The 21,172-nt window shown below is 54.4% G+C and overlaps 1 protein-coding gene across 4 annotated transcripts in view; it reads left to right on the plus strand.

Annotated features, from left to right (window-relative positions):
- The window catches only part of LOC138829830 (protein FAM222A), a 129,484-nt gene that overhangs the window by 80,145 nt on the left and 28,167 nt on the right, over positions 1-21,172 (plus strand). The window contains exon 1 of one of the 4 annotated variants that reach the window (XM_070026368.1): positions 4,395-4,968. The exons of the other annotated variants lie outside the window; for them this stretch is intronic. The gene's annotated coding sequence lies outside the window, so the exon portion shown is untranslated. Of the gene's footprint in view, positions 1-4,394; positions 4,969-21,172 lie in introns of those variants that run through there. 4 annotated transcript variants of the gene reach the window in all.

Here is a 21,172-nt window from a genome sequence, read left to right on the forward strand (position 1 = left end):
TGGTAAGTTGGCTCAATGGTAGAATGCTTGTCTTGCATGCATAAGACCCTGGGTTGATTCCTCAGCACCACATAAGCAGAAAAAAGTCAGAAGTGGTGCTGTGGCTCAAGTGATAGAGTGCTAGCCTTGAGCTGAAGAGCTGAGGGACAGCACCTAGGCCCAGAGTTCAGCCCCCACGACTGACAAAAAAAAGAAAAGAAAAGAAAAAAGATAAAAAGCTAGTGCTCTACCACTTGAGCCACAGCACCACTTATAGCTTTTGGGTGGCTAATTGGAGATAAGAGCCTCATGGGAACTTTCCTGCCCTGGCTGGCTTCCAACCACGATCCTCAGATCTTAGCCTCCTGAATAGCTAGTATTACAGGGGGGATTTTTGTCCAGATCTTCTAACCACCTTGGCTGTACTTTGAAATAATGTGAGGACCTTTGGAAACTTTTTTTTTTTTTTTTTTTTGGGTCCAGTCGTGGGGTCTGAACTCTGGGCTTGGGCGCTGTCCCTCAGCTCTTCAGCTCAAGGCTAGCGCTCTACCACTTGAGCCACAGCGCCACTTCCGGCTTTTTTCCTTTTGCTCATGTGGTGCTGAGGAATCAAACCCAGGGCCTCATGCGTGCAAGGCAAGCGCTCTACCACTGAGCCAACTTCCCAGCCCTGGAAACTTTTTTTAATCGGTTGTGGGGCTTGAACTCAGGGCCTGGGTACTGTCCCTGAGCTTTTTGCTAGCGCTATACCACCTTGAACTACAGCACCACTTCTGGTTTCCTGGTGATTGGTTCATTGAAGAGAAGAGTCTCATGGACTTTCCTTCCTGGGCTGGCTTTGAACCTCGATCCTCAAATCTCATCCTCCTAACAGGCGTGAGCCACCGGCACCCAGCCTTTGGAAACTATTCACGTACATCCAGAGAGGCTCACGAGGGAACTGGAGCTCCAGGAAAGAGAAAAAACTTGTTCCCAAGGCCATACCCTGTCAACTAGTGGCTGGCATGGGACATAAGGAGCTAAGGGGAAAAGCCCTGGTGTTTAGGATCCAGGCTTGCCCTGGGGGCAGGACTCGGGGACAAATAGGACTGTACACTCACCCAGCACAGAAGAAGGGTCAAGTCTTGGTGACCTTACAAATGGAAAAAAAATCCCCAAACTTTAGAAAAGCTGGATGGGGGGGCTGGGAAGGTGGCTCAGTGGTAGAGCGCTTGCCTTGCATGCATGAAACCCTGGGTTCGATTCCTCAGTGCCACATACACAGAAAAAGACAGAAACGGTGCTGTGGCTCAAGTGGTAGAGTGCTAGCCTTGAGCAAAAGAAGCTCAGGGTCAGTGCCCAGGCCCTGAGTTCAAGCCCCAGGACTAGGAAAGAAAGAAAGAAAGAAAGAAAGAAAGAAAGAAAGAAAGAAAGAAAGAAAGAAAGAAAGAAAGAAAGAAAGAAAGAAAGAAAGAAAGAAAGAAAGAAAGAAAAGCTGGATGGGGTCCTGCTACTCATTTCTCCCCTCATATATTTTCTCTCTCTCCTGCTGGGCTTTGGTTGTTATGTCTTCGGTTCTATCACAGGCCAGAATCCGCTCTTTCCACCTGTCCATGCCTGGGTCTACCTAGTGAGTTGCCCCAGCAACCCGTCCTGACATCAGGGCAGCTCTGCAGCTGGCCTAGAGGAAGCAGCTGGCAGCTGGATCACATTTCCAGGTGAAGCCTGACCCCCGCCCCCACAGGCTGAGGTAGGGGAGAGGAAAGGAGGGTAGATTGAGAGGAAGGTGGGGGGCCATGAATAAATGGGACAGGACACTATGGCCCCCATGAGCTGCTGGAAACTGTGAGTGTGGTGTGAATGGAAGACTTGAAACAGGGCCAGTTCCTGCCCTAGATTCGGTGGCAGGTGGCCTACTTGGGCCAGCCCTGCTGGAGGTCCCAAGTGGGTGCCTCTCCCAGATTCTGAGTTAGGGGTGGATCGGCTCCCGAAACTAGGCTAAGGCCAGATTATAATCAGCACATGCTCTAGTCACATTCACCAGCCCTCCAGAATGGAGGATCACTGCTGGCAATTATTGAGCACCTAAGGTGTTCTTTCCATCTGATCGTTCATTTCATCCTCACAACAACCCCATTAAGAAGAAATGAAGACACCCTGTCCTCTTATTTCACACACAAGCATCTGAGGCACAAACCCCTGAAGATAAAGGCTGTGATCCTGCTGCTGCCTTGCCTTTCTGTAGGGATCCTGCGGTTTCTTCTGGGAAGCTGGCTCCTTGGCCTGCTTTGTGATGAACATATAACAAGTGAGGGAACTATCCCATGCAGTGCTGGACCTAAACTCCATCACTACAAGGTTGAAGGCTTGACCTCAATGGTATATACCAGTCCAGCAAATGTGAGGTCCCTAGTTCAAAACTAGTACCTATGAAAAAAAATCATCACTGCCAAAAATATGCCTTAGTACAAAATATTCATGACACTTCACATTTTTTCCCTTTTATTCTTTGTCTTTTTGTCAGTTGTAGGTCTTGAACTCAGGGCCTGGACACTGTCCCTGAGCTCTTAGCTCAAGGCTAGCACTCTACTACTTTGAGCCACAGTGCCCCTTCCAGTTTTGTGGTGGTTAATTGGAGAGAAGAGTCTCTCAGGAACTTTTCTGACCAGGCTAGATTCCAATCGTGATCCACAGATCTCAGCCTCCTGAGTAGCTAGGATTATAGGTGTGAGCCACTAGCCCCCCACCCACTCCACGTTTCTTTTTTTTTTTTTTTTTGTCGATCGTGGGGCTTGAACTCTGGTCCTGGGCGCTGTCCCTCAGCTCTTCAGCTCAAGGCGAGCGCTCTACCACTTGAGCTACAGCGCCACTTCCGGTTTTCTGGTGGTTTATTGGAGATAGGAGTCTCACGGTCTCTCCTGCCCGGGCTGGCTTTGAACAGCGATCCTCAGATCTCAGCCTCCTGAGTAGCTAGGATTACAGGCGTGAGCCACCAGCGCCCGGCTCACTCCACGTTTCTTAACCTGAGTTTCTCCTGTGGGCCATAATACCTTAGGTAAATAAGGTACTATGTAACTGTGCTAGCTACTGTTTTTGTTTTGTTTTGCAATGCTGGAGTCTGAACTCAGAACTCTAACATTAAGGAAGCATACTTCCACTTGAGTTTCACTCCCAGCCCTTTTAAAAATTATTTAGTTATTTTAAAAAAAAGGATCTTACTTTTGCTTTTTGCCTTTTCCCTCCCAATTAGCTGGGATCACAGAGGTGTAATCCTATAGCTGGCTTGTGACAGGGTATCACTATTTTGCTTTTGACCTTGAACTACAGTCCTGAGTTGTTAGGATTACAGGTGTGAGCCATTCCTTTTTGTTGTGGTTGTTGTTGCTTGCTTCATTTTAGGTACTGGGGATTGAACCCTGAGCTTCACACACCTGCAACTCTTTCCTTTTTATTACTTTCAAGATTGGTCATGGGCTTGGCCCAAGATTAAGTGAAACAATGCAGACAGTACACTTAGCACGGTATCTTACCCCAAACATAGGCTCAGTACAGAACTACTTTTTCCACCCTTCGGGCCCTGACAAAGGGACTACAAGTACCAGCATGGCCTGCGCCTCCAGTCCGGGTCTCTCCGCTCGCCTCAGGCGCGCGGCATGCCGGGAGTTGCAGTCCTCCAGAGGCCAGCCCCGCCTCGTTCCGAACTGGGGGGGCGGGGGGAGGAGGTTGGAGAGCCGCCCTGCCGGCCTTTGAATTTTGCCGCGAAAAGCGCGCGTGGCGGCCCCCGGCCCCGCCCCCTAATAGACGCGGCGCCGCGTCACCCTGGTAACCGCCTCTCGCCCGCCGCTGATTGGGCCGAGTGGCGAGGGGCGGGCGGGGATCGAGACGCAGCGGCGGCTGCGGCCGCTCGCGCCTGTCAGTCGGGCTGGAGCGGAGCAACGGGCAGGACGGTCGGGCTGGCGGCTCGGCGGAGACGCTGCGCGGCGCCGGCCCGGAGAGCCGCAGAGCCGGAGAGCCGGGCCCGCGACCGGAGGGGCGCGGTACCCGGATCCGGAGGCGAGGCCGAGGCGCCCGCGCACGCCAGGCGACACAAGACGGCCCCGAGAGTCCCCGCACGCCGCCCGGGGCCATGAGCGCGTGAGAGCCCCGTGCGCGCCGCTCCTGCTGCAGTCCTCGAGCGCACACGACCGGCGCGCCGACCCGCGGGCGTCCCCGCGTCCGCGCCGCGCCGCCGGGACCGGCCCTCCCCGGGCGCGAGGCCCCGGAGGCGGCGTCCCCGCCGGTGCCTCCGCCGCGGCGGCCGCGGCGCTCGCCGGCCTCCCCTCCCCCACGCCCGCGGCGCGGAGCGGCAGCGCGAGGAGGAGGAGGAGGAGGAGGAGGAGGAGGAGGGGCCGGCGCATTCTCGCCGCTGCTCTTCGCAACCTGCGGGGGCCGGTGCGTGCCCGACCCGCAGCTGGGGCCGCAGCAGGTGCGCGCAGCCTCCGGAGGAGACGATTCTGCACCCCACACCCCGGGCCAGCCCGGGGGCCGCGAGCCGGCGGAGCGGGCGGGCGAGAAACAGCAACAAAGACCCGCTGCAGCTGGGGCTGGCGAGACGGGCCGCGGCCGCCGGGCTCCCCACGCTGACGGAGAGGCCGCCCTGGGAGCGGCGCGGGCCGAGCCGCAGCCGTAAGCGGGGCCCCGAGGGGAGGCGCAGCGCCTCCCGCCGGCCGCGTCGAGCGCTGGCTTGGGCAAGGATGCACCCCCTGAGCGCCAGCCCTGCCCGGGCCCCGGACGCGCGCGACCCTCGCTGAACCGAGGAGCCCCCCCCCACCCCACCCCCGACCTGGGACGGCGCGTCTCGGCGCCGGGATCGCTCGCACGGACTGCAACCCTTCCCACCCGGAGAGAAGCATCGGCCCCCGGAGGGGGCTTCCTCGGACAGCCTCTGCCCACCCCTGCATGGCTGCGACCCGCCCGGGGCAGCGTCGTGGCCTCTGAGACCTGGTGCCCTTGCACGGCCTGGCTGAATCGGTGAGTTGCGCGGTGCGGGGGGGATTCCGATCTGCAGTTGGGGGACACCCTCTGGCGTGTGGGCGGCCTGGACTGGACAGAAAGAGGCGCCCCGAGGCAGCAGTCTTCCGTGTCCACTCCTTCCCCGCCTGCACACAACTTGGTCGGACTAGCCAGAGGGCTGGAGTGGACGGTGGGGATCCCCGGTGGCCATTTCCGTGGTGCTTTGGGCAGGGCCAATGCCAGGGAGTTAAAGGTCACCCCACCGGTAAAGCTAACAGACAAAGGTGGTGGCTCTGTTGTCTGGAAATTCACTGGGAGCACCCAGGGTGGGACAGCATTGGGGATCTCCAAGGCAACCTCGGATTGCTTAGAGAGGGCCCTGGTTCCGAGAGGTGATCTGGTGTCTGGGACACACAGGTGGCAAAGGTTGAGAAGTTTGTGCTCTCCGAGTCCCAGTTACACATAGCAGGACTCTCTCCATTCCAGCCCAGATTCCCACCAATAACTTACAGGAGGATCCTGTGGTACTGTGTGTTCCCCATGGGCCTGTCACGTGACATCACTGCCCGGCCTCTGATGTCACTGGGGGTTGCAGCTGGTCTTGACCCCAGTACCTGAGAGAATAGGGCTGGGTGCTTTTTTGGCTAGTGGAAGGGTAACTGCCAACTTTTTTCCTCCCCCTCCCCCTCCCCCCCAAACTCTCTTACTACAGTCTTCTGACCTAAATCCCCAGCGGCCTGGCAAAGTGCAGGGAGGGAGGCAGCACCAGCTGTCCCTGCTGGTGCTCCTTCCCCCAAGGACAGGTGTTCAGAACTTTGCCATATAGCCCAGCAGAGTGTATAGGGAGCTTGAACTCCCAGACAGAGCAATGACCTACTTTAACATGGGATACTAAAGAGACCTCCTTGAACTTTACCATATACCTAGCCTAGGGCCCCAGTGATGTGAGCTGTCAGCCTTCAAACAGGCTACTTCTGCTCAGGAGCATGTGAATTCTCTGCCCACACATGTGAATTCTCTGCCCCCAGCTAGAGATGATGAGAGGAGCTGCTGCTGCTGCTGCTGCTGCTGCTGCTGCTGTACTCTTAAGTCTAGGGGAGGCCCCTGCCATTGAACCTGAGGTGAGGGGCCTTGGCCCAACCTCCGCTCCTGCCTGTGCCATTCTCCTTGTGGAGTTACAGATGGTTTTGACATGCACAGTGTGATTGATGCTTATTAAATGGATGAAGGGCAAATCAGCGCAAGGTCTGAATAAAGGTTTCTGCCAGGGCCCAGCTTTGATGGGCAGAGACATTAAATCCTTTTTCCTCACCAGAGGCCAGCACTGGTCCTATACCATGTGAACTCCAGAGAAGCCCCAAGCAGCACCCTGTTTCTGGTCCCTGGGTACTATTTCTAAGTCCCTTCCAGCATTGACTGCCAGCGTCAGATGTGGGTAAGACTGCTGGATCACGTTTCTAGGAAAAGGCTCAAGTACTCTGTCATTGCTTCTGCAGTGTGGGCTAGGTTGAGCTCAGGGAAGAGCGTGTGGGGCCATTCTGGAAGCCAGGTCCTGGTGTCTGTGCAGCCAGCATTTTTCTTCTTCTCCTCCCAGACTCTCTAGCTAGATGAACAGGTCAGAAAATACCACAGAAGCTGCTTTGGGGGCTTGGCAGGGAGATGGTGTTTCTAGCTGAAATAGTGTTGTTAAACACACAAGCTTCCGAGGACAGCAGAGCAGCAGCAGATTGGGGGAGAGCTGGGAGGTGTGGGCCGGGGCTGTTTGCACTGCCTCTCCACGCTTCCCAGTTTAGAAACAAACTCTTGGAATGCTCGCCAGAGATCCACAAACACAGTATTTACACTTTCTCAGCCAAGGCGGAGGGAAAGGCTGTCAGAATTGGGCAACTCCTGCTGTTCCCTTCCCTCCGCTCCCTGGGCTTGGCAGTTGGCGCCAGACACAGGCAGGAGAGTGCCAGCTTACCCGGCATCTCCCTGTGTGCCTTGCAGTGCCTTTATTCTTCAAGTGGCTCAAAAACGGTGGCCATTTTGCAGATGAGAAAGCTGAGGCTCACACTGAGGAAGTAATGGTTAGCAAGGTGCTCAGCTAGGCAGCTGTGGAAGTTTGGCCTTAATAGCCCTGGCTTCAGAATCTCTGGGACCTTCCCCTCTTGCTTGTTGGACAGGTCTTTACTGCAAAATTCCGGGATTGTAGGCTATGAAGGGAGCCTGCCTTGTCTGTGCCAAAGCCCACATTTGAATCCCAGCATTACTTACAGGAAATATTAAGGACAGTGTCACTCCTGCCTGGTTTGTCATCTGCCTATCCCCCTGGACTTGCTTGGAGGGGTGATGAGGCTGCCTTCAGCCATCCAGGGACTCTGGATGAGTGCCTAGCTAATTCAAAGGCCAGAATATAGAGTGGCATGGGCTCCTGACCCAGTACCAGGTCAGGAAGGGCCTGGGGGACAGGGCCATGTGACCCTTGTAAAGGACAAGTTAGGGACACATGGGCAGAGGAGTAAGAAGAGCCAGCCAGGCAGTGGGAGCAGCACCAAGTGGGTCAGAGATGTCTGTGGGGCCTTGCGTCTGCTGTGGTGAAATGGGGCCAAGTGGCCCTGAGGTGACTGTGCCAGGGAGCCTCAGGTGACAGGGAGACAATCCAGTGAGAGCACCCTGGATATCCTTTCTGGTCAAAGAGAAGGGTTCTTTTTCTTTTTTTTTGGGGGGGGGTCTGGTCGTGGGGCCTGAACTCTGGGCCTGGGCGCTGTCCCTCAGCTCTTCAGCTCAAGGCTAGCGCTCTACCACTCGAGCCACAGCACCACTTCCAGCTTTTTTCTTTTTGCTTATGTGGTGCTGAGGAATCGAACCCAGGGCCTCGTGCATGCAAGGCAAGCGCTCTACCACTGAGCCACCTTCCCAGCCCCAAGAGAAGGGTTCTTTTGGAAAGGCTGGCTCCCTTCTCCCACCACAGTAATCCTCCTCCCATGTCTAATTCCACCTAAGCTTACTGTGCCTAGGCCAGGCAACTTTAAGGTTGCTGTGGTTGCTTATGCCCCCTGATGAGAAACTGAGGCTCTCCAGATTTCCTTCCGGCCATTTCCCCATTTGTAAGAAAGCTGCTAGTAGCCCCCACTTCCCCGGGGTCTACTGGATGAGGACATACAGTAAGCTCTGGGTAAATGCAATTTCAAACCTAACTCAGCCTTATTTTCTAGACAGGGTGGCTACAGACCCAGTTCTGGATACAGTGTGACAGGAAGGCACTTCTGACCCCCAAGCAGCTGTGCTCCAGGGCCTGGGGCTCGGCCAGGGTCTCCTCCCCAACCTCTTTTCTGCCCCTTTGCTTTCCCATCTCCTCCCAGCCAGAGGAAGCAGGCAAGCCGCTCATATTCATGAACTGTAATTCAATCAGCCAGCGATTCCTCGGGGCTGGGCGGGGGTGAGAACGGAGGGAGCGCACAAAAGGGCCGCTTTATTACCTCCTGCGGGCCGGGAATTGCTGCTCTCCCCCAGCAGCGGCCAGAGCCGCCTTTATTGTGTTAACCCATTTGAGTGTCAAGAGCCATTGTGCGCTCTCCCTCGCGGCCTGTGAGGCTCGGCCAGCGGAGGGAGGAGGGCTGCGCCGCTGGCCGGTCACCTCCGCCGGCGCCGCCTGCCGCCCTGATTGGTTGCTAAGTGATTTGCATCCAAGGTAATCACTTTTATCTCAGAAGGATGTCGACTATAATTATAAGCTACTGACATCTTCTGAAATCTGCCTAATGACTATTTTAGTCTGCCCGGGCTGGGAGGGGGGGGTGAAGGCAAGGGGGGGTGAAGGCACTGTGGAGTGGGGGGAGAATGGGCTCCTTCCACCTGGACCCTGAATTCTCTAGTTGAGAAGTAGCTAGTGAGTGCCTCAAACAAAAGACCAGCCGGCTGCAGGGGAGCTTTCATTCCGGTGGGCGGAGTTAGTACCATTTCAGAGATGGGGAAATGGAGGCCTAGGCAGAGAGCCACCTGCCCAGAGCCACACAACCAAACAGATGCCCAGCTTCTGGGTCCATGGGACCCTAACTCATGCACTGATCACATAGGTGGGGAACAGACAAATAATAGTGAGCGGGGGACCTCGGTCTAGTACCTTCTAGTACCTTCTAGTACCTAAGACATAAACCTCATTTTACCAAGGAGGACGTGGGGACACAGAGAAGATGCCTGTCAAGGGTTGCCCAACTAAGGAGTAGTAGGAGAGGGATCTGTAGGTGGCCAGAGGCTGGGGTGAGAGAGGTGGTATAGGCAGGGAGGAGAGAGAGTGAAAAGCCTAGGATTCCAGCTTACCCCCGCCCCTCATCGGAACACCTGCACCAGCCTAGGCCAGCGCATCCAGTATGGTTTGGTTACTATGAAGTGGCAAAACTCTTTTGGAATGGTGGGCCCAAAGCTTCATGGAAAGCCCTCTGCAAAGGAGGGAGGGGAGACCCAACGGGGGAAAACCCATAGCTGTTCCTGAAGGGCTTCTAACAGGAGCTAGGACCAAGTGCATCTGTCCAGCCCCAGCAAGTGGCAATGCTGCCGGCTGAGGGAGGTTAGGACCAGTTAAGATAGGGAGCTTGTAACTGGGCAGAGATGAAAGGGAGATAAACTTAGGAGAGTGTTGGGGAACCTTGAATGCAGGAAAGACTGGAGTCAATGCTGACTGAGGGGAAGGGGTGATTGGGACCTGTTAAGGTTGGCAGGGAGCTTGGGATCTTGAACTGCCTGGTTTAGAACCTGGGATCCTATACTGTTAGTGGCTGTGTGTCCTCAGATACATCACTTTACTCCTCTGGGCCTTGATTGCCTCATTCAAGAGGGAGATTTTCTTATAGATGGGAAGATTGCATGAGAATAGTACTCCTGTGTGTTGTGGGGATAGTGAGGAAGGAGAGGCTTGCTCAGCTCCTGAGACATTAAAGAGCCAGGTTCAGGCCCTGGCGAGTCACCCTGGCCCCACAGCAAGCCTCAGTCCAGGCTGTAGCAGCTGTTTTGGATCCTGGGAGGGCCTGCTATTGTACCAAGAGCACCAGAGTAAAGGCCTGGATGGTGGAGGGGGGCAGGGGGGGTGGTGCTGGCTGTGAACAAGTTCCCAGGGACAAAGGGTTAATGAGCAGTCTCTGGGAAGAGGGGACGCCCTTGGAGAAAGAGGTCCAGCCACTAGCTGTCTTTTCCAAGATTTGTTACCTGAATCTACTGGAGGAAGCAGAGGTGGTAGGGACTCCCAGTCTCAGTCTCCTCATCTGTCAGATGGGCCCAAGTCCATTGAGCCAGGGAGTAGCTAGAGTAAGAAGAAGACAGAAATGGCTATTTTTGCTCTTTATTCATGTATTCATTTACTACCAGGCTCCCTGCCAGGTGCTCAGGACACAAAGATGAACAGGCCCCAGTTACCTTGACAGGTGGCAGGCGCCCAGGGAGACATCTCTGACATGGAGCAGCAGAGCGGGTCCGTTGCCAAAACAGAGGGATTCTCAGTGTGCAGCCACCACCTCAGGAGCAGGATGCTACTGTGTCCCACAGCAGTGAACACAACAGAGGAAGGCCCTGCTCTTGAGGGCCTTGGGTCTCTCAAAGCCTGCTGGGAAATCAGAGGTGGAAACTGACTTGCAGCCAGGGTAACCAGGGAGGGTTCCCTGGAGGGGGTGACACAGCAATTGCTGGCGTTTTGCACTTTTAAACATTTTTTGCCAATTGTGAGAATCCCAGGACACTGTTGACACCTACTGTGTGCTGGACTGGGCCTCCTCCTTTGGCCTTTGTTTCTCTCATTTAATCTAAATCATAGAAAGGGCCATTTTGTGAAGGGTGTTTTGTTTTGTTTAATTCTTGTTTTATAGATGAGGAAATTGAGGCTCGCCTGCTGTGAGAACATAGCAGGTGGACAGAGCCCCCTTAATTATCCACCAGAGTGTTTGCCTCTCCTTCTGTGGGGGTTCTGGGCTGGGCAAGGCTACTTTGGGAAATCCTTGGGCAGGAACTACAGGACCCTATTCTGGGCAGGCTGACTCCTTTATGCACTGCATGACCTTGAACAAGTCGTCTCCCACCCCACTTCAACTCAGACAGAGCTGTGTCCTTCGTGAAATGTCAAGGATGGTAAATCAGTGGCAGGTCTGGCTTGCCTTCTACCACTGTGCCCTTGGCAGACATTGCCAATCAATTGCTGCCCTCTTCCCCTGCTGAGTTCCTCCCCTGACCTTGGGTTCTTGCCAGGGCTATGGGCAGACATCATCAATCAATCATCGGGGCCGATGAGCTGAAACTGGTGGTTGCGTGGCCTTGATTGAGCTCAGGGGTTTCTCTGCCATCTCCATGTGGTTCTGAGGCTAGGGACCCAGTGGGACCTTCTCTGAGGCTATGGGTTGTTCTTCAGCCATGAAGAACACATTTAAGTGTGATTCAATTGCCTTCTTCCAGCTCCCAGAGTCATAGCCATCTGTATAAATCCCCGAACACCTACAGCCTGGAACTTTTCAGTTAGTATTTATCGGGAGCTAGGTCCTTCAGGGGCACTCTTGACCGTCTTCAGGGTACCTTCTCTAGGGAGAAGTCTTAGCCATTTTAGAGATGAAGAAAGAGGGGCTCCATGCAGTTAGCATAGCTGTATGTGTTTGCCAAGTAGCTGAACTGGCATTTGAACTCAGGTCTCAAAGTCTGTAGCCTAGGGGGTGGCAAGCTTCCTGAGCCAGGCGGTGTTTTGGGGCCTTAAGAGTTGGTGAGTTTCTGACAGACTGAGTGGAACAGCCTGTCTTAGGCAAGCAAGTGTTCTTGGTGAGAGATCAGTGTATGCTGGGGCATGGCTGCAGAAGGAACTGGGCTGGTCTTGGCTTTTGGACTTTGCTTCCCAACAGTAGGGAGCCAACAGAGTTCTCTAAGCCAAATCCAGCATTTCTATGAACCCTGGCTGAGAACGCTTAGAGCTATCTGCCTCTGGTCTGCTGGAAAGTTTGGCCTAGGACAGTGCCTGGCACATAGTAGGTAGGCATCCAAGAAGTGTTTGTTGAATGAGTAAATGAATGAATGTTCACTCGACTGAAATGTTGTTTCTGACCTTCCCAAGGGTCTACCTGCAAGGAGAGAGACCAGAGTCCCTCTCTCCAGGGTAGGTTGAACATCAGGCCTGACAGGGAGCAGCAGGGGAGGGGACCGGGAAGGTACCTTGGGCAGGGGTCCTCCCATCCTCCTGACCCTGATGCCTGTCCTTAAGACCCCCTCCTAGTCCTTCCTGCTGGGTTGTCTTCGCTTCACCAGCCATGCCTGGCGGGCAGTGTGGGCCCAGCGCTTGGAGGGATGAAAGATGAAGGTTCGTGACCATTTTTTAACTCAATAAAGGGAGAGACAAGCTGCAGGCTGCAGGCCGGAGATATAATTAGTTCGCAGCAGTGGCGCTTTCTTGATTTAGCTTCTGAGAGAACAAGACAAGGATGTTATACCCAATTAGCAGTAACATCCAGTCGGAGCCTCAATAGGTGAGATAACAAGCTATTTTTATGACTTCTCTCCCTGCGTAGAGGGGGTGGGGTTCAGGGGTATCAGGGCCGTACTTCTTTTCATCAGGGAACAATTATTAGCGATCTCAGGATTTTCCCAAGCCAAACGATGCATTCGTTAACCCAAACAAGAAGCAGCCTCGAGAAGCAGCTGGGGCAGCAAGCTGGCATTTTGAGCAGGGGGAGAGTGGGAGGCATGCAGGCCCCTTGTCCTCACTCTAGAAGCTCTTGGATGAGAGTCTGTAGGGTTGGCAGGGGATGCTCAAGTCCTTGGGAGATGCTTAGTGCCTGCTTTGAATTCTCTGTCTGCTTTCAAAGGGACATAGGCTGGGCTAATTCCTCTATGGGTGGAGAAGGAACCAGTTCTGGCCCTTGGCAGTCCTTCCTGGCAATACTTTCCATCTCTTCTGCCAACTGGGCCAAGAGGTTCTGGCTCCTCAGCCCTGCACCTGCTGTTGCCCTAGGCCTGGTGGACCCCATCATGGCCCACACCACCCACCTGCTCAGAGTGCTCATATGCTGCAAAGCACCTTTGTTACCTCGCTGCCCAGGTACCTGGCACTGTGCTGGCCAGGGCAGGGAGGCCCTGCCAAGCCCCACTCCAGCTGCCTGGCTCTGTTCTCCAACTCCTGGTGAAGGCCAATGTCCAGAGAGGAAGTTGGCTGAGCCCCCTCAGCACCTCACCATCCTTGGCCCCAAGCCCACTGCCTGCGCCCTCCCCCCCCCCCATCCCATGGCTCCCCTTGTCAGTATGGAACCCCACACTGTGGTTCAGACAACCGACAGAGCCAGCCATGCAAAGTGGGAGTTTAATTGCAAACAGTTTTTATGGATCATGGGCCCATCTGTGCCACCATATGCAAAAAAAGGAAAAAAAACAAAAGCTTCCCTTTTTCTTTTTCTTTTTTTTCTCCCCACTCCAGTCCCAAACCAACTCTAAGGAGTTGGGACACATCTTGGGGGCTTTCTGCAGGGTGGGCGTTCCCAGAAGCAGGACCTGTCTTCAGAGAGGGTGCTGGAGTCTCAGCAGACTGTGGGCTGGCCTTAACCCACAGGCTTCTCCTAGGCCTTGGGGGGCTGCCTTTCCCAGCCACCTGGCAGGTGCTGTGGTGTAGCTTCAAGCACCACTCACTGTGTGCAGGAATGAGTGTGGTAGTGTTGGGGGCTTCCGACAAGGCACTTTCCCTCCCAGTTCTAGTCCTGGAACGGGAAGCCAGCTTGGTGAGCCGCCCCAGGCTTGCCCTCTCTCCTCCTGGCAGCACTGCTGTCCTGATGCCCTGACCGGCTCAGCACTGAGGATTCCTGTGCCTCCATGCCTCAGCTGGGTGGCTTCACACTGCAGATTGGGGATAAGGTCACTGGAGCACAGGAAGTGCATTTCTGTCACTTCTCTTCACTGTGGGGCTGTGAGCTTCAGAAGGAAGGGACTTTGCTTTGTTCTCTGGTGTCTTCGGCAGTCAACAGATGTCTAGAATGTGTGGTCCTGAGGGAGGAACTGTATTCACCGGATTGAGGAAGGAGCTGGAATTCAGGTTGTTACTGCCTTTCTCATTGGAGTCTAGAACCCACTGCACAGCCTGGGGCATCCAAACCCCATTCTACAGGCAAGGTAAACTGAGGCCCCACAAGGTTAACGGAGTCTTCCCCAAGTGTATGCAGCTGAAGACAGGCCGGAGCTAGGAGCAGAACCTTGGTCTGAGTGACTCCAGCTGTCCAAGTTCTTGCCCTCATGGTTACAGGTTAATATGTTCAGGACCAGAGCTGGGAAAGGACTTAGCCAAGGTCACACAGCAAAACCAAAACCCAGCAGCCAGCCCTTGCAGTACAGATGAGGTAACTGGGGCCCTCCCACCTCAAAGCAGGTCAAGGGCCTGGTCTCCTCTCTCCCTGCCTCCCCCTGCGTCTCCCAGGTCTGCGCCTGTGGGTTTCCTTGCCAGCTTCATGGTCTGGTGGCCCAGGACCAGGCACTTGGCACAGCCCTTCCACCACAGTTAGCAGGGAAGCAGGGTCCAGGGCTCCATCCCCTGGAACCTGGGGGAGCATAGGCCCAGCACCAGGCAGCCAGTTCCCCTCCCAGTGGTGATCACCAGCTCCCATTGTAATCATTAAAACTATTAGAAGGAAACGTTCGCTTGAAGCAAATGTCAGGCGCCGAGTTGTGCTTTGTAAACGCTCACAATTAATGCCAATCAGGCCTGGAAAAAAGCCGGCCCGGAATCCTGTCTGTTTCGTCTCATTTGTCAGCTGGTGCCGCTCCATGTTGCACATTTTCATACAATTGCTATAAACATAAAAGGGAAACTCCACAGTGTTCCCGGGCGCCCGGATGGTGCACGCCAGCTTAATTACTTGGTATTCCGCTGTTCACTTGGCCGCCCCAAGTGGGTGGGAGGGAGGGAGAAAGGAGGACTTTGTGTGGCAGGATGAGGGCTCCTGGGGGTCAGCCAGGGAAATGATGGCCCAGGACTCCTGCCCCACCCTCTATGGCCCTCCTGGTCCAGCTGAGAACATCTGAGAGACTGCTAAAAATCGCAAGCCCGTCAAGTAGAATTAAATCAAAGGATTCCAAATCCATGTCCTCCATCATTGCTCTCCTCTGCATGTCAGGCCCTACACCACCCACCATGGGGTTTCAGTTTTCCTCTGGGATCTGAGGGAAGGGCTGTGATCTGAATGTCAAGCTTGCAACACAGACCTTTGGGGGGTAAGCAGTCCCCTTATCGTCAGGGAATGGGAGGCCAGGTCTGCAGACTGGGACTTGAATCCAGGCCACTGGATTCTGAACCAATGGGCCACTCTGCCCAGGACTCAGGAGTCCTGCATACAGATATTCAGTAGGCAGTGGCTGCTATCCTATCACTGCCTGGTGATGGGCCAAAGAGATCACTGCCAACAGTTTGGGCCTTGATGGATGGAGGGTGAAGTAGCCCTCAGGGCTCCCTGGATAGTTCTGGGCACATGATTGCTTGGTCCCCCTCCCCTGCTGCCACCAGACTCCTGCACATCCCCTCCCACCTGCCCCCTAATGGCATGCCAGACCCTGAGCCCTCTGACAGCCTAGAGAGCTGGACATGTTGCCATTACTGCACACCTCCCCCCTCCCCCCCATTGTACAGATGAGGAAACCAGTGGAGGAAAAGTTATACAGCTGTGAGGTGCCGAAGATGGAGCTGATGTCCCTCCTGACCTCCCCATCAACACCCGGACATGAGGCCTTGCCACACCCCACAGCCCCTCCCCTGGACCCTGACGAGCTCTCTAACCCTCTGTGGACAGGGTCTTCTAAGGCCAGCAGGCTGGGCAAGGACACATCAGCCTTTGTGTTGGCCTGGCCTGGCTGGGCAGCCCTCGGAGTGAGGAGAGGGCGATGCAGCCCAGCTGGCCAGGCACAAATGCTCAGAGCGGGGATAGAGGTTCCTTTGTGTGGTGCCGGGCGGGGGAGGGGTGCTGCCAGCTGCCGCCCTGTGTGAAGGGGGGCCCAGGCCCTCTGCAGAAGTTTGTCTGCCACCCCCAGGGGACCGGACAGGGAGCCTGTCATCTTCCTGCCTCCTCCTCCTCCTGCTGTTATGTATCTTCCTCTTGCCTCTGAGGAGGGATCTGGCTGCTGGAAGAGCCCTAGGTAGCTACTCATCTGATTTGCTGTGGGCCTACTGTGTGCCAGCAAGAGGGGTAGGGTAGGTCCTCCACGAGTCGAGTGTTACAAATTACAACACTGGGGTCTTCATGAAGTATGGCACACAGTCGGTCTTCAGTGAAGTCAGAGACCTGGACCTGGTCCTCTGCCCACTAGGAGAAACAGACACAAACTGGTCAGGGATGGAGTCAAGTGCAGGACACCCACGGGGCAGGGAGCTCCCACCCACCTCTGAGCTTACTGAAGCCCTGGGCTGCGCCTGGAAGTCCAGGATGAGGAAGTTCTCCCTCGTGCCTGACTGAAGCCATCAGCTGTTGGAGGGCAGAGCCTGAATCTGCCCTTCCTCCAGGGCGGGGACCGGCGGCATCCACCAGCCCACACAGGAATCGCTGTGAACACAGCAGCTGTCTCTGGGACTGGGGACTCCAGGTTCCAGAGCTACGGCATTGCTGTGCGTTTTTTCTTGAGAGACCAAGCAAAGAGAATTTTAGATGAAATTTTAGTTTGGCTTGTTTTCCTTCCTTTTTCTTTTTTTTTTTTCTTTTTTCTTTTTTAATTTAATATAGCCAACAGCACAAAGAAAAGATATTGTGGGCAGGATCTGCGTGCTTCGGTGATATGGTATTGTCTGGGTTGGGGCAGTGTTGGGGTGTCAGGATGGCTTGCCTCTCCCATCTGCAGCCAACAAGAGCCCCCAGAACCCTCTGTCGTGGCACCCTGACCCTGCAAGCATTCCCAGCCCAGCCCCCCGGCTCCAGAGGCAGGAGGCAGGGCCCAAGCCTGGCGAGGGCACCACCCAAATAGCTATAATCAGCAGCCTCGCCAAGACTTCAAACTCACCCAATTATCCTGCTAGGGGAAAAAAAACACAAAATGAAAACAAATTAACATGTTTGCATAGAAGCCGCTGCAGCAACACACACAGGCGCGTGCACACAAATGTACATGCTGGCGCATGCCCCAACAAGGCTGGAAGATAGTGCTGCCACCCCTCCCCAGGCCTAGCACCCGTCTGGACCTAGATATGGAGCCGAGCCTAGTGACCAAATGGTTCCCAGGTCACCAGCTTTCTGTTTCTTTTCTTTTCTTTCTTTTTTTTTTTTTTTTTGCTGTTTTCTTTTTTTTCCTTTTTCTCTTTTGCAATGCTAGGAATAGTACCTAAGGCCAAATGCATGCTAGGCAAATGCTCTACCACTGAGATACCCCCAGCCTACTTCTCATCCCCCCTCCCCTTTTTGTGCTGGTCCTAGGGCTTGAACTCAGAGCCTAGGCACTGTCCCTGAGCTTTTGTGTTGGTGCTCTACCACATGAGCCACAGCTGCACTTGTAGCTTTTTGGTGGCTAATTGGAAATGAAAGTCTCATGGACTTTCCTGCCCGGGCTGGCTTCAAACCATGATCCTCAGAGTAGCTAGGATTACAGGCATGAGCCACAGACTCCTGGTCCTTTCTTCTTTTAATAAACGCATAAACTTGCTTGGTGCCCTTTCTGTAGATGAGGAGACTGAAGCACAGAGAGATTAGTAGACCTGCCCAAGGTTGCAGAGCTGGTTAGAGCATGAACCCAGACAGACCAGCTGCCAAGGTGATGCTGTAAAAAGCACAGTGCCCTTTGCATAGCTCGCTGTTCTCTGTGGGTGATGGACCCAGGCTTCTGCCTCTTTGTGCGTCAGTTTCCCCTCCTAACACATTGCGGTAATCATCCCGATCCCAGAGAGGTTACCATGGTACAATGGATGGGCCAGTGGCTGGGAAGTGCCGCCTCTGGCGGCTGCCTGTGGGGCTGCCCCAACCTCCAGTGGCTCTGCCAGGCTCATGGGCCCCTGATGGGCACTTTTGGTGTCAAGTCTGCCCTCGCCCTGGAAGTGCTCACCTTCCTTCCGGGAAGCTGCCTGTCCTGGGAACAGCCTCTTCTGTGGGCTCCCTGAGGTTCTGGTTGGCCCACAGTTGAGGTTACCATGCGGATAGCTCATTTCCCACTGTGCTTGACTCTTCCAGTGATCCCCAGCAGCTACTCCAGCAAGGTATGGCGAATGTGCCCTTGGGAGCCATACCAAGGGCTTGACATTTGGAAGTCAAAGGATAAACTGCTGGGGTGAGTTGGGGTTTAGGTCCTGGAGCTCAAAGGTCCCTGGCCTCTTTTTCCCTTGATGCTTTGTGACCACCCACACGTACCTTCATTTCGCTGAGCCTTTCACTGTCCTGTCCGGCCTAAGCCAGTCAGCAGCCAGTGTCGGTGACATGCAGGTTCTGTGTTCTATGGATATGTTTGTTATACATCTTGCTGCTGAGGCAGGTGTAGTTTCTAATTGCTCTTTGCACCTGGAGAAACTGAGGCTGCACAGGACTTGGTGACTCAGGACAGCCCCGCTGGGGAGCAGCAGAACATCTTGGAGCTCAATTCTGCAGTTGCACTTTGGCTGCAGTGCTATTTTTCTCTCCCTAGAAGCTGCCTGTCAGGTCCCACAGGTGGCAGGAGCAGTACATTGTGGCTGTGGAGAATAAGGCCAGTAGGGCCACGTGGTGCCGGTGTTAAGAGGGTGACTTCATTGGCTTGAGGATCACCCCATTGGCCTATCATCACACAAGCCACTTGGGGCCAGGACAATGGCTAGAAGAGGTAGCCCAGTATCCACTGGGGGAAGGCCGGCAAGTACAGTAAGGCAGAGAGTCTGCATGTGGAGTCCCTGCCCTCCTTCAGCATGGCTGTGCGGGGGCTTTAGAATCCAGCAGCCCGGGTTCACATCCAGTCCCCACCAGCTGTCCCAGGACAACCTTTTTCCCTCTTCAAGCCTCTGTTCCCCTGAGTAAGCCACACAGAGAGGGCTGGGCCCAAGGTTCCTCATGCTGGGGGCGCACACTTGCTGTTGTAGGCAGCGTCCTGTGAGCCTCCACCACGTCACAGGTTGGGGTGCCTCACTGCCTCCCATCCTGTGCCACCCTGATAGGAGGACCCGGAGGTGGCCCGGCTCCTCTGCCTGTCCCTGCCTACATGATGAGCCCTCTTAGTGCGCTGGTGCTCCACCCGGTGTGTGGAGGAATTTGCTGGTTGCGGTGGTAAACTTTGGTAAAGGTAGGAGCAACCCAAAAGGCCAGATCAAAATGACTAGAAAGGAGGAGGAGCAGTGGGAAGTAAAGGTCACAGTTCATCCCTCCGTGTGCTCAACGGAGAGTTAAGCATTGGCCCTGGGCCTAGCTGTCTGAGGTCCAGTACAAGATGCCTGCCAGCCCGGGCCGGGAGCCCCCATGTCCTGGGAGAACAGGAGCCAGTTGCCTTGCCATCATGGAGCTGTGTGTGGAGGGGCTGGGGCCCCCTCTTGTCCCGCGTCTCAGGTTCTGAGAAAAGAGGCCGAGGACTGACTGAAGAAGAGGTAGCGTGAAGAAGGTTCCTTTTTCTTCCCCATTGTAAAAGTAGTACTCGTCTTTTAGTGTTTGGAAATAAGTCTGACAAAGAGAAGAGAAGCAGCCACTATCTCCCTGCTGGGAGCTGCATAGGTGGTTCACGCTGAGGACTTCCTGTTGTAGTGCATCTAAACAGTACTGATTTTACCTTGCACAATGACTGGGCTGGGCCTACAGGCCCAGGAGCAGGTGTGCGGACCTAGCATGCCCAGGATCTGGCTAGAGGAAGAGCCCTCTCCGTGGCAAGCCTGTCCTGGGCTCATGTGGCTGGCTGGCTGGCCGGCATGTTCGGTCTGACTCCCAGGAGCCACCTGCACCCAGCAGCCTTAATGTCAGGCATGTGGGGAGCAGAACAGCCATTGCTCTGCACACATCTGATCCTGTCTTTTCCACATCAGATCATTTGTAACCGTCACTAGGCAATCGGCCTGTCGCTGATTCAATCTCGGCTTTGTGCTGTCACAGCCGTTTTTCTGCACCGGGCTGATTTTGAAAGGAAGCCCATCCTCTGTTCTGCTTTTAAGCGAGGAGAGGGGGGTGGGGAAAGCTCTGTGTGTGTGTGTACACTTCCCCCACATGTGTGTGTACACACTCATGTACACACACATGCACCTTCCCTACTTTCCCATCACCTAGACTGTAATTGGAAGAGATAGGTAGACAAGGCTTCTGGCCTGCTTCTTCTGCCCCCACCCTCCGTCCCATATCACCCACTCACCCTGAGCACCTGCTGTGGACCCCCATGTGCCTGCATACAAACAGCAGAGTCTGTGCTCTAGTGGGTGAGATGAACCTTCAACTATGCTGCAGGAAGATGATTTCAGAGCCATGGTGACAGTGAAGGACAGTAGTAGTGATGGCGTGGTGCCTGGCCTGAAGGGTCCCACCTGGCAGGTGGTCAGGGAGGGCCTCTTTGAAGAGGTGATGTTTCAAAGACAAGCTGGAGCTGACAGGAAGAATGCCACCTGTGGGAGGTGGCAGGTAGGCCGCGGGGGGCGGGGAGTGTAGGAGAGAGTGTGGTCAGTCTGCAGAATGCTCACAGTGAGGAGAGTCTGAGCTGAGAGCCTGTACGATCACCCCTCAGACAGGGTGTGAAAAAATGACATAAAATCTCTCCTTGGTATTTTTCCAATATTGATGACATCTTTTTTTGTGTGTGAAAATACTGTACAGAGGGGTTACATATTGATTACATCTTGATTGATTGCATACTAGTTGGGATCTATTGGATTATTAAGTAAGCTGTATTTCCAAATTTAACTTTGTCTGTGGTTACCAGAAAAATTACACTTACTTGTGGAGCTCATATTATTGTGTATTTCTTTTTGTGTGTGTCCAAGACTGGGACTCAAACTCAGTATCTAACACTTTCACTCACTGGCTGGCACGCTGCCGCCTAGCCACACTTCCAGCCCCCACATATTATGTTTAATTTTGTTTCTAGCACTGAGGATTGAACTCCGCTCTTGCATTTGGGTCATGCCCTGAGCCCTTTCAATTTTTATTTTCCCCCCAGTACTGGAGCTTGAATATAGGGTGTCATGCTCACATTTTTGCTAAAGGCAAGTGCTCTACCACTTGAGCCTAAACTCTACTTGTGGCTTTTTGTAATGTAAGAGTCTCATGGACTTTTCTGTCTTGACTGGCTTTGAACCATGGTTCACCTCCTGAGCAGCAAGAAATACAGGCATGAACCA

Source organism: Dipodomys merriami, unplaced genomic scaffold (assembly GCF_024711535.1).
Source record: "Dipodomys merriami isolate MVZ:Mamm:240054 unplaced genomic scaffold, mDipMer1.0.p SCAF_177, whole genome shotgun sequence".
NCBI lineage: Eukaryota > Metazoa > Chordata > Mammalia > Rodentia > Heteromyidae > Dipodomys > Dipodomys merriami.